The sequence below is a fragment of the Lampris incognitus genome, chromosome 5 (genome assembly GCF_029633865.1).
Source record: "Lampris incognitus isolate fLamInc1 chromosome 5, fLamInc1.hap2, whole genome shotgun sequence".
Classification (NCBI taxonomy): domain Eukaryota; kingdom Metazoa; phylum Chordata; class Actinopteri; order Lampriformes; family Lampridae; genus Lampris; species Lampris incognitus.
This window is the reverse complement of record NC_079215.1, coordinates 12,734,880-12,750,999: the sequence shown is the minus strand read 5'-3', so window position 1 is coordinate 12,750,999 and position 16,120 is coordinate 12,734,880. Positions and strand designations below refer to the sequence as shown.

General features: G+C 38.9%; 1 protein-coding gene and 1 non-coding gene across 3 annotated transcripts in view; both read right to left on the bottom strand.

Annotated features, from left to right (window-relative positions):
* fbxw7 (F-box and WD repeat domain containing 7) overlaps positions 1-11,832 on the bottom strand; it is a 191,613-nt gene extending 179,781 nt beyond the window's left edge. For both annotated transcript variants that reach the window (XM_056279936.1, XM_056279937.1), the window contains exon 1: positions 11,322-11,832. The gene's annotated coding sequence lies outside the window, so the exon portion shown is untranslated. The remainder of the gene's footprint in view (positions 1-11,321) is intronic.
* Positions 11,833-13,486: 1,654 nt separating this feature from the next.
* LOC130113516 (U2 spliceosomal RNA) lies at positions 13,487-13,673 on the bottom strand. Its single transcript, XR_008810305.1, has one exon. It is a non-coding gene; the product is annotated as a U2 spliceosomal RNA (small nuclear RNA).
* Positions 13,674-16,120: the final 2,447 nt, after the last annotated feature.

Below are 16,120 nucleotides of genomic sequence, written 5' to 3'. Positions count from 1 at the left end.
GCTGAGGAACCACTCTGTTGGTCAATGGATGGCATCACTTGACAAGTAAGCTGTCACTGCAGGGCAACCTCTTTATCTACTGAGCCCATTGCACTACGGTGTACCAGTTAGGAATGGGTTCTGAGGTCCACAGAGACTGTTCGGTGGGGGCACAACACCGACTGTCTGAACTACCATGCAAGGCGTGATGTGAGGAGAGCTTGATGGGAAAAGCACTTGCGGGGAGAACTTGTAACAGACCAACTCAAACAACATTCATCTGTGACAAATGTGGACGATATTGTCACTCTAATGTGGGCCTGATGGCCCACAGGCATGCTTGCCGAGCTTAAACTGCATCACAGTCATCAGCGGTTTTGACAGACTGCCAAAGAAGATACAGAGCAAGGTTATGGACTTCAACTGTGCAAAACAACAAAAACTAGTCTGTAAGAGGAACATCACTGGATATACACCAGCAGACCTGTAGCACATCAGTTAGACATTTTGCCAAGCTTCCTATCTTAACATAGAGCCTCCTATAGCCACCTTTTGGGAGCAAGATTTATCTTGTTTGGTTTTGAAAAATTGCCTCTTCCTGCCTGTGTCACTCCCTGTGCTGTGTCACAGACACTGTTCACACCATAGACCACATCAAAGCACTATGCCTGGGAGAGTCCTCCCCACCGTTCATTAACCAACTCCGAGCTGCACGGCACATCCTGAATAATTTACACAACCCTCGCAAATAAAGAGCCTACGTGAGCCCATTCCCTGTCAGAGAGGGAGAAGCCAGGGCTCTGCTACGGCTGCTTGTTCACCTCCAGCAGCTCCAGAGGTGAATAAGGTCTGGTCCTTGAAGTCATTATTTACAGTGTGCTATGAACAAACAGGTTTGTCACAGCATAAAATAACAAAAGGCGCAAAAAGGGCAAACAGAGCAAGAAAACAAAGGATAATAAAAATAAAGCGTAATAAAACCAAGAAATGACAAGCACATCCTCAATCTCTAAGATGTAGCAACAGAGCACTTTTTGTGTGTGTGTGTGTGTGTGTGTGTGTGTGTGTGTGCGCACTAGACAACACCAGGGCATACATAAAAAGCAATAAGTGGTCTAAATGAAAATAAGATGAGAGTGAAGCAACACTGGAAATGCTACCAAATAGTCTTGACTTTAATACTGACTGTGTTAGTATCCCATTTCCTGATTATAATAAATTATATCATCATAACTGAAACGATTATTGGGGGGGGGGTTTAAAAAAAGTTTAGTTCATTTTAGTTCAACTCATTTGCTGGTGTGAAAATGATTGTAATTAACTGATTATTTCACCAAAGCAATAAAGGTTTATTACATTCTGCTGCCTTTTGCAGAATACGATTTAACACCCAGACAACATTTTTCTGTGTCAAAACAATTCGTTTGTTATATGGGCCTCAGGAACCACTGGAAGCTCACTCATCACTACACAACTTCAAGCCATGGACGATTCGAAGTAGGTTCAAGACAGCTAGTTATTTGCTTTGTGACAACCAACACAACATTTCATCTGAATTGACGGTCAAATGAAGACCCCATTTGGTTCATTTCCATCTACATTTCTGGTATCCTTATGTGCTTAATGCTTCGCCTAAGACTATACACAATCAACTATCCAGCCCTTTTCTTTACATCTTAATCTTGAGCCAATGTGAGGCAGTCTAACCCTTTTCTAGAGGATTCAAACACACTAATTGTTTTCATGTGTTGGCAATGTCAGCTTTGAAGCCAACAAAAGCAACTGTCCTTATATGAATGCTTTCAGCAGGGATCCAGGCAGGGTCATTAATACACAGCAATATAAAAGAGTGCTGGAATGTGAAGCGTTCTGCAAACACAGTCAGCGATGCCCCTTATTTCTCAATATCCCAAGGCCTTGAATTTAAGGCAGCTATTGCTGCTTAAATTTTCCATACTGTGATCACAAAGGCAAGGTGAGTTTAATTTATACGGCACATTTTCTACACAAAAGCCATGCAAAGTGCTTTCCAAAAAGGCATAAAAATGACTCAAACAAGAGATACAGAACATGATAAAAAGATTAAATAACAAGAAAAATATTAAAAGAATAAAACAGATTTTTTTTAAAGGAGCGGAACCCCCCCCTCCCCAAAAAAATCACTGAAATTCAGTTCACAACTGCAACTACTTTAACCAGGGAAAACTCACTGAAACAGCAACTGCAGACAAACAAAATGACAAGCAGTCAAACGGTTTCTCCCAGGACAAGAAAAACGGTACCATGCAAGATTAGCCTTTTAAAGCAGGACCCACCAAAACCAGCTACATAAAACTGGAGTACAAAAAACTATAAAAATAAATATTAATGACCAAGCAAAGGATAGTTTAATGAGAAGAAGTTTTAATTAAAAGCTACATTAAAAAGATGTTTCCTATACTTTAAATAGAAAAAAAAGGTGTTAAAGTGCAGGCTCAAAGTACACTACCGTTCAAAAGTTTGGGATCACCCAAACAATTTCGTGTTTTCCATGAAAAGTCACACTTATTCACCACCATATGTTGTGAAATGAATAGAAAATAGAGTCAAGACATTGACAAGGTTAGAAATAATGATTTGTATTTGAAATAAGATTTTTTTTACATCAAACTTTGCTTTCGTCAAAGAATCCTCCATTTGCAGCAATTACAGCATTGCAGACCTTTGGCATTCTAGCTGTTAATTTGTTGAGGTAATCTGGAGAAATTGCACCCCACGCTTCCAGAAGCAGCTCCCACAAGTTGGATTGGTTGGATGGGCACTTCTTTGAGCAGATTGAGTTTCTGGAGCATCACATTTGTGGGGTCAATTAAACGCTCAAAATGGCCAGAAAAAGAGAACTTTCATCTGAAACTCGACAGTCTATTCTTGTTCTTAGAAATGAAGGCTATTCCATGCGAGAAATTGCTAAGAAATTGAAGATTTCCTACACCGGTGTGTACTACTCCCTTCAGAGGACAGCACAAACAGGCTCTAACAGGTACTATTTAATGAAGATGCCAGTTGGGGACCTGTGAGGCGTCTGTTTCTCAAACTAGAGACTCTGATGTACTTATCTTCTTGCTCAGTTGTGCAACGCGGCCTCCCACTTCTTTTTCTACTCTGGTTAGAGCCTGTTTGTGCTGTCCTCTGAAGGGAGTAGTACACACCGGTGTAGGAAATCTTCAATTTCTTAGCAATTTCTCGCATGGAATAGCCTTCATTTCTAAGAACAAGAATAGACTGTCGAGTTTCAGATGAAAGTTCTCTTTTTCTGGCCATTTTGAGCGTTTAATTGACCCCACAAATGTGATGCTCCAGAAACTCAATCTGCTCAAAGAAGTGCCCATCCAACCAATCCAACTTGTGGGAGCTGCTTCTGGAAGCGTGGGGTGCAATTTCTCCAGATTACCTCAACAAATTAACAGCTAGAATGCCAAAGGTCTGCAATGCTGTAATTGCTGCAAATGGAGGATTCTTTGACGAAAGCAAAGTTTGATGTAAAAAAAAATCTTATTTCAAATACAAATCATTATTTCTAACCTTGTCAATGTCTTGACTCTATTTTCTATTCATTTCACAACATATGGTGGTGAATAAGTGTGACTTTTCATGGAAAACACGAAATTGTTTGGGTGATCCCAAACTTTTGAACGGTAGTGTATAAAGTGGAAAAATGGTCGCTTCAGTTAAAAGCAATGGGGAACATCCAAGTTTTAAATCTAGTTTTAAACGTGGTCAGTTATGGGACATGTCATATCTTCTGGAAGTCTGTTCCAGCTATGTGTAACACAGTAACTAAATGCTGCTGCACAACGTTTCAACTTTTGGAACCATTAGCAGACAAGTCACAGATGATCTGAGAGCTCATAAAGGTTCATGTAGTAAAAGCAAGTCAAAAGATATATTTTGGTTTCAAACGACTGAAAAAATTGTAGACAAGCAGCAGTATTGTAAAGTCTGTTCTATGACACGGTGGAAGGCAGTGCAGACACCTGAAATTGGTGTTTTCAGCTTTTTTTGTCAGGGACCCTTGCAGCAGTTTTTTTTATTTTATTTTTTTTGGAAGAGAAATGTGGGGGGGTACCATTACAGTAGTCTAACCTACAGGAGATAAATGTGTGGATAAGTTTTTCTAAGTCTTGTGCTTACATGAATCCTCCAACTCTTGGTATATCTTAAAGATAATGTGCTGATGTTGTTATTGATTTGATGTAGCTATTAAAATTTAGATCTTAATTACACCAATATTTCTAACTTGGTTTTTAGTCTTCAAAGACAGGGAGTGAAGATGAGCACTGAATTTATCCCCTTTATTCTTTGACACCAAAGACAATTGTCTCAGTTTTGGCTTCATTTGGTTGAAGGAAATTTTGGCACATCCAAATGCACAGAATTTGTGAGACCATAGTCACTTGGAGAAAGATTTGTGTGTCGTGTGTAACGCTATGGTAAGTGATTTTATTATTTTGTATAATTTGACCTAATGAGAGCAAGTAAATGTCAAATAAAAAGGGACCCAAGGACTGAACCCTGGGGAACTCCACACTTTACATTAATTTACTCAGATGTGCAGTTGCCAACTAAGATGAAAGAGTCCCAATCTTTTTAGAGGGCCTGAACCAATTTAGGACTCTGCTGGAAAGCCCAAATCAGTTTTCTAGTCCATCCAGTAGTATTGCAGGATCAACAGTGTCAAAAGCAGTGCTAATAACTGCAGTTTTCAAAGCCTTCGAAAAATGACCTGATAGAGAGAGCTATTGACTATTTTCAAGAAAACTGTTGCCAAACAGATAAATCTATTTTAAAGAAGCTTGTTGGCACAACATCAAGGTCACGGGTTGATGGCTTTAGATGTCACACAATTTGTCACTGTTGTCAATAGCATTAAACTGTTTCATGTGTTCCAGATTACTATTTGATGGTTGTGGGGGGGCAATTTGTCTGTTTAACACTGAGTTTTTGACAGCTTGTCTAAAGCTTTGAATTTTATCAGTAAAAAAAAAAAAGAAAAGAAGTAGTAAACCCATTGCATTTATAGATGGAGTCTCCAGGATGTATTACCACCAGAGGGTCTGTAAGTCTGTGAACAGTAGCAAACAACATGCATGCATTATTAGGCATTTATCTATAATATATGTTCCCCTCAGCATGATAATGTCTTTCAACTGTCAATCGGTAGGGTTTGTATTGACATCTCATTCTTCATTTCATCTTTTTTCATTGTTGTAGAACTACAGATCCAACACCAAGCCAAGGTGTAGAATGGAGTTTTGTATCAAGGACTGGTACCAATTTTCAAGATGGAGGAAGTCATTAGCAGACATGAATTTCAAAGCTACTTGGAAGCGTACTATCGGTCACTATCAGTACTATCAGACTAATCTAAACACTCAAGGTGAGCAAATGTAATATATCCAGGAACAGGAAAATGAGTAAAAGCCTTGTTATGAAAGAACAAAGTGAAAACAGAAATCCACCTTTGATTAAGCAGGAATGAAGCACTTAGGCTGTCAAGCTCACCAATTTCACAAACTACCTCAAATGCAACACTGCAAATGACAGCAGTTTCACAACCAAAGGTTCACATTTAGCTCTTATCTGTAAGCATATCAGAGTAAAACAAATGTTTTTAAGAAAAGCTATAAATTGCCTTGGGATATGAACAATATCACTTCACAAATTCCTATCATTAGGATGTTACAGTGAAACATCACTGGCTGCTTAAAGGGGGGAAAAAATCACTATTTTCAACTCTGTGTGTGTGTGTGTGTGTGTGTGTGTGTGTGTGTGTGTGTGTGTGTGTGTGTGTGTGTGTGTTAAATAGACTGCATTTATTTAGTGCTTTTCTAGTCTACTGGCCACTCAAAGCGCTTTACAGTGTATGCCTAACATTCACCCATTCACGTACACATTCATACACTGATGGCAGAGGCTACCATACAAGGTGCCAACCTGCTCATCAGTAGCAGTTAGAGGTTCCGTGTCTTGCTCAAGGACAGTCCGACATGCTCTCTGAAGAAGCCAGGGATCAAACCAGCGACCTTGCGATTACTAGACAAGCCACTCTACCTCCTGAGCCATGCCACCCTAGTATAATACGTGACACTATATTATAAGTATAATACTCCACTAGCACTTAGCAGCCATAATACCGAGCAGTCTTCTATTTGACTCTGAAATGCCACTAAAATTGTGCAGTAAGGTGTCCATCAGTGACATTACTGGTGGACAAAGATAAAGTTTAAAACTGTGACTGTTGTCCATCTTTCAGGATCCAATATGAGCACTTTAAACAATTGGCCAATAATTAAATTTTGTCAAATGTGTATGGGTTGTTGTGACTCTTATTCAATCATTCTGCGTCCTGCTTAGATTTTGTCACACAAGGCGCCATGCATCTCTGGCGCTGTTCATGAATGACAGCCTGATGGCCTAACATTAGTGAAAATGTCAGCAATATGGAGCTATTTAATTATTTCCAATTAGGACAACAAATAGTAGTTTGGTAAAGCTGTTCTGCTGAAACATCATAAGGGAACACATCGCTCAAGAACTTAAACTATACATTTTATTTACTACCTAAAAACACACCACCCCAATCAGCAGCATGCTGGCTACAACAAAGCAATGGTAACCTCAAACTTCTCCCTCCCAAGATTCTGACTCCGTTGGTGGCAAATGTCGAAGACATTTGGTGGAGTAATGACCTTTGGCAATTACTGAATTATTGGTACCACTCCTAAATGTTTTTTTTCCCCATCCTTGCACTATAGTAATTGAATTTTTATTAAAAAGAATAAATCTGAAGCGAAAAGCACTTAATCAATACAGCGGTATAGATTCTGGAATAACTGAAAATAAAAATGTCAGTATTGGTTTTGGTACTGCATGTTTTTTTATTGGCTGAAATATTTTATTTCAGTGCATCCCTAGAGTCAATATAACCCTCTAGATGAAGTTGAACTGCTCTGCAGACATCTACAAGATTTATCCTTCTACTTCTCACTATATGAAGTAAATTACCATGCTTAGTCAGCTTACAGTATCGGGCTCCAAGATGTCACATGCACCAGCTCCAGCTACATATTCAAGTTTTCATCAGTTGATTAATACGTAAAATTGTCTCTAAAATTCAGATGTGGTTTTACAAAGAGCAGCTGACCTTTAGTTTAAGAGCATATACTCAAATGTCCATCCTGTATCAAACATTAACTGAATACTTGAAGAAAAACAAGATATATTCTGTTAGTCTTGGGTGGGGGGGTTCATAAAAACAATAACAACCCATCAATAGTACTCATAATTCTATCATTTCATTTTAGGACCAGTACATAAGGCAAACTAACAGAGAAAACAAAATGGGTCCCACCTTGTACTCCTTTCATCACAAACAAAGCAACTTATCTTAAATAAAAACATCCAAATAGTGTCTTTTTGATTACACCGCTCCATCAAAACAGTGACATAATAGGTAGTTAAAATCCTGTTCTTATGTTAATTTAATGGAGTTTGAAAATGTATAATTCTACATCTACATGTAGAACATGTAGATGTAGGCCCTCAAAACTATACTTGCCCCTCACTTAAACCAACATGAACCAAATTGCCACAATTTGTTAAAATATCTCCACTCGTTAAAATACTAGAAGCAGAATGGCTGGTTGCCCTTAATTACACGCCCATTTACTATCCCATTAGTGCTGGCTGCCACCAAACGTGATACCCTTACCAGGGCAAAAACAAAACACAAAACAAGACACTAAATCAATGATTGGGTCAGATACACCCATAATTTAAAATAAAAATCCTGATTACTTCAAGATCGCTCTAGGGCAAATATCACAGGGCATTCATGCATTTTCAATTCACTTGAGCCAAATAAATCATTACGGGACAACAAACCAATCTAGAAACTACCGTCCCAGTTCAAGTTATAAACAGATTAAAGATCATAGGCCAGCAGTTTTGCCTTCTTTTTCTGCTCCCTTCTCAATCTTTTGATATCATGCGTTAACATAACAGCTGTAAAACACTTAGCTCATAGTAATTTGTTCAGCGCTGCTATCGCATGTCTTGTTATCCATGAAAAACTATTTAAAAAAAATGTCTGCATTCTGGAGCCTTTTAGAGCATGCTCCTTTGTCTTCTGCTCATCTGCTAAGGAGTTAACATTTCTACAAGGAGTTGTTGGGGGCTTTACTGTTTCTTTTTACAGAACGGCGGAGAAAGGGTGAAAGAACTTCAGAACTTTACGAAAGTAGTAAGGTAACATGAAGAGGAACATGTTAACCACAATTTGTACGATGGAAAATGCATGGGCCTGGCACAGAAACAGTTGTCAGACCACCAATTTTACAGTCATTAGGATCAATCAATTCTTCAATTGAATTCTTTGCATTCTTGAATGCAAAGAAATCTTTCTCTTTAAATAGATATACAGTACCAGTAAAAAATTTCAGTACACCTGGTCAAAACCATGACTTTTCATGACTATGTTTCAGACTGTATAAACATGTCTTAAGGATATGTTCCTTTCTTTTGAGGCCTAGACCTCATTAAAGCATCACGCATCATTTCGAATCATTTAGAATTGACCGAGTTGGTGATCTTTAACATGTCCATTGCAATCTCAAAGGCTACTATTGCATACTTTTTTTTTATCCCCCCCCCCTTTTTCTCCCCAATTGTACTTGGCCAATTACCCCAATCTTCCGAGCCGTTCCGGTCACTGCTCCACCCCCTCTGCCGATCCGGAGAGGGCTGCAGACTACCACATGCCTCCTCCGATACATGTGGAGTTGCCAGCTGCTTCTTTTCACCTGACAGTGAGGAGTTTCACCTGGGGGACGTAACACGTGGGAGGATCACACTATTCCCCTCATTTCCCCCTCCCCCTGAACAGACACCCCCCGACCAACCAGAGGAGGCGCTAGTGCAGCGACCAGGACACATACCCACATCCAGCTTCCCACCCGCAGACATGGCCAATTGTGTCTGTAGGGACGCCCGACCAAGCCAGAGGTAATACGGGGATTCAAACCGGAGATCCCCATGTTGGTAGGCAATGGAATAGAACACCACGCCACCTGGGCACCCTACTATTAGCATACTTCAGAGGGACGCTGTTAAATCAGGATTGTAGCTAGTTAGGCAGACAATAACAAAAAACTATAAAGTAGCTGTGCAAAAGTTTTTTAAAGTTTTATTTTTTGCGACCAATCCGATCTGAATCATTTGATATTGAGCATCTGCCAATACCGATTCCTTATCTGATATTTATATTTTCATACATAATAAAGCTGCACAGTGCACAACTCAAATGCATTTATGTTGGTAGAACCAATCCAGTTTAGACAAGATATGGCTGACAATCTAACAGCTCTGCATAAAGAAAAAAATGGTATCACAGCAGTCCGTAAACTATTCTTTCTTTTTTTAACAAAATAAGAAAGTAAACAAACTGTACAAATAACGTTGAATACAATAGCTCTTGTAAATATTAAGACAATGACCAAAAAGGAAGGACACTCCAAAGAGTATCATGAGAACTTGTTGTATTCTTTTGAATTTTTTATTCTTGATAATGGTATCTCCACTGCCAGGTAAGTATTTTTCTTTCTAAGTATGTTATCAAATTAGTGCTGTTGAAAGTATCTTGGTTGCTACCGCCTCACAAAACACTGGCCTTGCATATGTTACAAGTAGCTGTTGGGCTGCATTTACCTTCTAATTTAAATAAGTTTCCCACATCAGATATTTTACTCGCTCATTGTTGATTTTTAAAACACATGCCTCACCGCTGTAAGTTGTGGATAATGTCAGTTTATGGCACCTGGATGGAGCACAATAATAGCCATTTATGACACCTAAACGACAGCTGGCGTATACATAGCACAAGGGCATAAAATAAACAAAGCATCTGAATTTAATAGGGCTTAATATAGACAATAGTGATCCGCCAAAATAAGCATTGATCAGCTCCAATACCAACCTCTTCGTCAGATCAGGACATCCCTAGCTTAAGTTAAGTTAAGGGAAACTCAAACTAATGAGCTGCCCTTCCCAGTCTCTAGACATCAGCCCCACAAATTTGTATGGGCTGAACTGAACAGAGGAGTTTAAGTAAAGCAACCCACAAAATGCCCTACATCTCTGGGAATTGCTGCAAAAGAGCTGAGCAGATATGTCTGGTGATTTCCTATTGAAACGTATCAACTGAATGCCACCTTTGTGGGACGGTTATCAAGGCAAAGAATGGCTATTTTCATGAATCCAAGATTTAGAGACCATTTTCAATGACAACTCTTGTTGTTTTGTATACCAAAATATGCTTTCATTTCCAAGTACTTGCAGTTAATTATTAGTTTTGACCTGTACTGTATGCAAGGAAGGATTAATGGCATGAACCCCACAGATAAGAACACAACAATAGCACTTGGAGCCTTATGACAAAACTGCCTCCTCGGAGTAAACAGCTGCCAACCCCTAATTCACTCACTACATTTATTTCATTTATACTATTTTGAGCTGTCCAAATATGACAGCGATACCATTCAAATCATCTGCACAAATGTAGCTTAACTAACTGAGCATCTGCCTCATCAACAATCTACAGGTTTGGAGTCTCAGTTACATTAAAATGTGTCTCCCATTAGAATGCGACTCCTTGGCTGATTTACCCCTTCTTTGATAGTTACGTTTCAATATATGGGGGGGGCGGGGAGCGGGGGCGACTGAGTCAACTTTGAAAATCACCTCAAGACAAGGCAAGAGAGCGTAACAGCGGTGGATGGCAGTGACAGTGGCTGATGAGATACCAGTTGTCCACCAGAAGGAAACAGGAAATAATCCACTTGTCACTTACAGATTTTAGTGCAACTGATGAAAACAACAAAACCCCTGCAGAATTCCGATTCACATACTGTCAACAAATAAGACATGGATCATTCTAACTTCCTCGCCCTGGTTTCATGTGTTAACTACGTGCCGAGTTGTGCTTAAGGTGTCAATACACTGTCAGCAAGCGAACGAACCAAGCTAGGCTAATTTAATTGCTTGTTCTTTTTTAAATTATTCTGTGAACTTGACATTTAACTGTATCATAAAGCACTGTAATGGACAAAAACCAGACCTTTTAAACATCATGTTAACCTGCTAACACTACTCAACAAGCTGGGCATCAAGAGAACTGTTAGCCGGCTAAGCTAATTTAGCTAAACTAGCTGTAGCAAACGTTAGCTAGCTAACTACGATCGGCCCACCGACACCCGTCCTAAATAGCTGTACATTAAAGCGAGGGTCTGACGTTATGCTTTGTTTACCTCGGGGATGTGTAGACGAAACAACCGACAAGTCCACCAGCGGCTCCTTTTCTTGTCGTGTGTCAAAAACGTGGTCTTCTTGTTGAGGCATCCGTTAGCGGCTCAGTCGTTTTCTCAGCTCCCTCTGTTTGGTTTCCCACCAACAGCTACTGTGTGCCTTCTGTCGGGCAGCTATCACGTTAGCACGGCTCGTTAGCTAGCACCTCCGAGGCAACAAACTAGCCGAGTTGCTCCCCGCTAGTACGACACCTCTCGATAAAGCACTTTCACGTTAACGCTAGCTGGCTATTAAAACAAAGCTAGCGTCACTTGGGTCCGTCAAGTTGACGGTGTTTTGGTCTATCGTTTAATAAAATCCCCTCACTAGACAACGTATCCCGGCATTCGGAGCACCACAACGGGGAAAATGCGTAATTTGGAGTGAAAGCGTGTCTCATATGAGTGCATTGCCTTTCATAGCCACCTCAACAACCGCCAGGCTTGCTGCTCTTCTATCTTTCCACCGACTGGAGAGACCGTGTCGCGGAAAGATGATGTAATCACAGTTATTATTCACTGAGAGGCGCTGTAAAAAAAAAACGGATGTGGCCCCGGCCGATATCTTTTTTTAACTTTATTAAGCACCTTGACAACGATATTACAGTCATGCGAACAAAATTCCAGGGGGTTCACAAACAACACAAGAGAACTAGAAAGAACAATTAAAACAGGGATAAAAACAACGAACACTAAAATAAGTACATACAAATAAAACAACAGACTAGTTGAATGAAGACATTAAAATTACACTTATGAACAGTTTTTTATAGTCTTGTTGTTAGTGCAGGATTTAATAATCTGGAAATAAAGCTCAAATTCTTTACTAAAAACCGAAAAGACGGGAGGGGGGGTTGTTGGCAAACTTACATTTATGAATATGTAACATGCCTAAATAATAATAAGATTGATTTTTCAAATTCTTTCAGTTGTAACTTTAAAAAAACAAACAGAAAATGAGCCATAACTGTAACATTGATAAACTTAGAAACAGTTTTTTAGTGTCAAAATAAATGAGGCACAGTTTCAGGATGTGCGGAGAAAAATTGACATGAAACATTAATATCATTGTAAACTACTAATAAGACACGTTAGCCCCTAGCTAACTAGTCTGACCCTTCAGCCGAGCGGTTAGTGATGTCGTCTTGTGGTGCAGTACACTCCGTATCGAATCCCGCACCGGGCAAGAAAATAACCGACTACATCATTCTTAAGTCGTTTAATAAATTGATTTACTGGATATAATTTGTGTATAAGCTTAGATGACACCTCCTTTATCTTATTGGTGATGAGTTATTTGCGAGGCAACAGCTAAACCTTCTGCCATGGAATATCACCTACAAAATTATTCCAGTAGGAGGTGACATAAGGAATAGAAATAGCCTCTTGCTGAAATAAGGAATGTATAGCTCTGTTATTGATTTCAGATGGTACGAAAACAGATTTTAACACAAGGAGTGTCAAAAGGGTGATTGATGTTATGAGATTTCAGTAGGATTAGGAACATCTTTAAATAGAACCACAGAACCAATAGGCACCACTCTCATTACAAGGTTATATATTCTTTAATCAATATTGGAAAATTAAAATGGGAGATAATTCTCTGTAAGTCATGCGATGACCTTGTGAGTTGAGCAGATGACCCACCAAAACAATGTTCCTTTCAAACCAATTCTTTAAAAAGATAGTTCTGTTTTTGTATAAAACGTCGCCATTGTTCCAAATATTATAAAATTGAGGGGGAAATTTTTGCTCGTAGATCATTTTCCATGACAATAATGCTCGTTTGTGATATTCTGATAATTTAATTTTGAAATGTTATCGAACTTATTGCACACCAGTAAGAAGGGGAGGCCACCAAGTTGGTCAAAAACAGACTTAGAAATAAAGTTACATACCCATGAATTGTTTCTCAAAAGCAGCTTTATCCAATTAATCTTAAATGTGTAATTCAATGTAGAAAAATCTAAGCGATCAAAACCACCAATTTTGCATGAATTTGACACTACAGATTTTCTAAGATAATGTGTCTGATTTTTCCACAGAAAGTTAAATAACAGCGGGTCTACAGTTTTACCAGTGTTTTTATCTAAATGAACTGAAGAGGCGACATAGTAGCTAAGGCGGGATATTCCTTCAGCTTTGGACAGCAGTGCATGACCCTTCAGCTGAAAGATCTTTGAAGCCACAAATTGAACATGGTTTCAGCTTTTTCAATCACTGGATTGAAATTTAGAGAACTCTGTCCTGTTGATTTTTGGATAATATGATCCCTAAATACTACACTTGATCTTAGCCAAAAGGCCGAGAAGCGATACAGATATAGATAGAGCGATATCGATAGATATAGCTTCATTATAGGGAGATTGCAGTTTGGTTTTCCAATTTAAACAAGTTATGCTGGATCTCTTGCAAGTGGGTGTTACCAAGGTGTTACCTCTATGTGCTATCTCTGCACCAGCATAACGGAGGGTTACCATTAAACTGAAAAATATTATGCAGTGCCTGTGATGGTCTAGCGGCCTGTCCAGGGTGTCTCCCAGCCTGCCGCCCAATGACCACTGGGATAGGCCCCAGCATCCCCGCAACCCTGAGAGCAGGATAAGCAGCTTGGATAATGGAATGGAATGGAATTATCCCTTAATACGTGATTTTATCTTTAACAGGTATGTCTGCCAAGGATGCTACCTCACAATTTTCATAGCAAGTAACTCGCATTTTTTAAGATTAAGGCACAAACCTGAAGCTTTGGAAAACTTATTTATAAGACTAACAGCCTGCTGTATCTGTAAAGCATTTCTTAAGAATATGGATGTGTCGTCAGCAAGCTGACATATAACAATATCCCTACCAGTAACAGAGATACCCTCCAGCTTACTTGTTTTGATGAAGTGATGGAAGGCCTGTGCAACAAGAAGGAAAAGGTAAACAGAGACAGGCCACCCTTACCTGATAACTCTTTCAAGAACAACTCTTTGGGTAGTGCCATTTTATAGTTTCACAGAGCTGTTACCATTTGCATATAGAGTTTTCATAGCATTGCAAAAAAAAAAAATCCAAAAAAAATCCCAAAACCAAACTTTTCCAAACAGTACAATATAAAGGGGTGCTGAACTGTGTCGAATGCTTTACAGAAATCAAGAAAGAGTATAAAGCTATCGTCTGTAATAAGGTCAGAATAATCACGGAGATCAAAAACCAGTCTTATATTATTAAAATGTGTCTGTTACTCATAAATCCTGATTGGTTTTCATCAATAATTGTGCCTAGGACCTTGTTAAATCTTCTGGCGAAGACCATAGCAGACAACTTATAATCATTATTAAGTTACGTTATAGGCCTCCAATTGTCAATACATGTATATCAATATAGCAAATCTTTTCTCAGCTTGGGTATGAGAAAAATTACAACTTGTGTCAAGCTGGCAGGCAATGAAGACAGGTCAATAGCTTCTGAGAAAACTTCAGAGAGAAAGGGTGCAAGTAACTCTGGAAAAAAGATTATGAAATTCAGATGTAAGTCCATCATTGCCTGGTGACTTGTTATTTTTAAGGTGGGTAATGGCATCTAAAATTTCATCCAGACTTATAGGGGAATCACAAAGGGATTAATCTTCTTGGTTGATTGATTTAATATTATTAAAACCAAAAAAGGCAGCAATGAATCTCTGTAAAAGTGAGACTTAAATAAAGTGGAGTGATACTTGTAACAACATTTGGATATTTCTTCAGGTTTATCAGTACCATGTTTAGCTGAAAAATAGAGTTATGCTTTACCTGTAATTTTTCAAGGTCAAAAAAATAGGAAGACATTTGTTCCCCTTGTTCTAACCACTTTTGCCCCGATTGAATAAAATGACCCTCGCTTTAGTTTTGTAAGTGCCATCTAATTGATGTTGGATGTTGTAGCTCAGAAAATCTGAATCTTTCCTTCTTCTGACGACTATCTGTAGGAAAATTTGAAAGCGAGAGGATTTCTGAAACAACGTCTTGATTTGACCAAAAAATGCTTTCATCTCATGCCTTTGTCCAGTAGTGATTTATACGCCTCTCCAGCTCAGATTTGACACAACTATGATCCAGCAGAGATCCATTCATTTTTCAGTAGGCAGAACCTCTGTGGCAAGACAAACTTGAATTAAAATTGATGTTTATTTAGATAGCTTTATGGTCAGTTAATGGAGTAGTTAAGACATTAGCAGAAATACTTTGTCTTTCTAAGATTCGGAAACAAGCCAAAAGCCTATCCAAGACTGTCTTGAGCCATTTCTGTTTGACCAGTTAAAAACCCTATCATCCCTGCATTATCTCTCCATATATCAATGATGCCAGATTGTTCCGTAAGAGATTTCAGGGTTGAATTCACATTAGATGGTTGTCCTGATGGCCATCTGTCCATTACATCATCCAAAAAAATATTAAAGTCTTCCCATATAAACAAATATGTATCACCACTGGAATTTAGGTCAATAATGCTTAGGACACCAAATAACAGCTAAATTCCTGTGGAAAAAAAAGCTCCCTGAATACATTAAATAATGTTATGCTTTCAAGGGAAAACAGCAATGTCTGTGCACCTGGGCAGACCAAACGTCCACAGTTATAACTTTAAACCAGTCTTGTAAAACTACAGTTGCTAACCCTAGTGCATAGAAGGTCCTTTTTCTGGCGGAAAGTAAGTAATTAGACAACCAAAATTGAATTTGCCTTACTTACGCCGTCAAACAAAACACAAGCATCCATGGGAACCTAGTTCAGCATGGA